We start from the raw sequence: 1,215 nt of genomic DNA, 5'->3' as shown, positions 1-1,215 counted from the left end.
AACCAGAAAGGCCATTTACCTTCCCGCCGAAGCAGTACCTATTTATCTACTTGCACTTTGACGTGCTTTCAAACTGCTAGGTTGGCAGGAGCAGGGACCGAGCAATGGGAACTCACCCCGTTGCAGGGATTTGAACCACCCACCTTCTGATCGGCAAGCCCTAGGCTCTGTTTAAAAGCAATAACCACCCATTCCTCTCCCTGCCCACTAAAGGGGGGGGGGGAGCTCAGAGAGCAGTTACAGCACATAAGCCCCCTCTAGTGGTGGTTAATAGATTACTCATAGATAGTGATGTATCCTTTCCTCTCTGGTAGTTGTTGTTGTTGTTGTTTTCAGTTTTCTCCATCTTTATTTAAAAGACTGAACAAATGCATAGTTTTCTTTTAACGATAAGACTTCTGGTAACGAGCACGAGCACCAGGGCCCCCAAACTTCTTGGATTCACAACGACGAGGATCAGCAACCAAAAGGGTCTTATCGTACTGGATAAGGATATCCTTTATCTCCTTATTGGAAGCTGCTTCAACATATTTCTGGTAATAAGCCACCAGCGCTTTGGAAATAGACTGCCGAATTGTGCATATTTGTGCTACGTGACCTCCACCCTTCACACGGACTCTGATGTCGACTCCTGCAAAGCGCTCCTAGCCCAAAAGGAGAACTGGTTCAAGCAGTTTGTACTGCAGAGTTCTGGGTTCTATCATTTCCAGAGGCCTTCCATTCACCTTAATGAGGCCATTTCCTCTTTTGCAGTGAGCAACTGCAGTAGCAGTTTTCTTCCTGCCAAAGACCTGCACGCTCTGGAGGGGTTGCTTAGTGAGAGCAGAAGAGTCAGAGCAGAAGAGAAAAACTCTGGTAGTTGTTTTTATAGGCCAAGTACAAGTTAGGCTCATTCCTGCCTCCCTTGCTCAAGTTGTGATTGTGGCCATATTATTTCTCCATTGCTAGGCTGCATAAGAGCAGTATCGTTTTATTTTGTTTTAGGAGACCTTATTAGATCAAACCCAGAACACTTCCCAGATGTAGCGCTAGGCCACACATAAACTGAGCAGCCACCCTGTTAGATTTCCCACTGTGCTGCCCAAAGTGCCCACCAGTATAGCTGTATCAGATGCTCGTGGGCATTGCACAAATTTAACATGGTTGCCATCTAGTGCCAATCAAAGCCAAAGAGCTTCCTGGCTCCCATACAAGCTGCACCTGCCAGGGTGACTC

At 46.8% G+C, this 1,215-nt stretch overlaps 1 pseudogene across 1 annotated transcript; it reads right to left on the bottom strand.

Moving 5' to 3' along the window:
* Nucleotides 1-314: 314 nt before the first annotated feature.
* On the bottom strand, nucleotides 315-813 carry LOC310845203 (small ribosomal subunit protein uS9 pseudogene; annotated as a pseudogene). The gene has a single exon. The product of its transcript is annotated as a small ribosomal subunit protein uS9 pseudogene (transcript).
* Between the last annotated feature and the right edge of the window lie 402 nt (nucleotides 814-1,215).

This window comes from Podarcis gaigeae (assembly GCF_964106915.1).
Source record: "Podarcis gaigeae genome assembly, chromosome: 5".
In the NCBI taxonomy this organism is placed as follows: Eukaryota; Metazoa; Chordata; class Lepidosauria; order Squamata; family Lacertidae; genus Podarcis; species Podarcis gaigeae.
The sequence above is the reverse complement of the archived record's forward strand: the minus strand, read 5'-3'. Positions and strand labels throughout refer to the sequence as shown.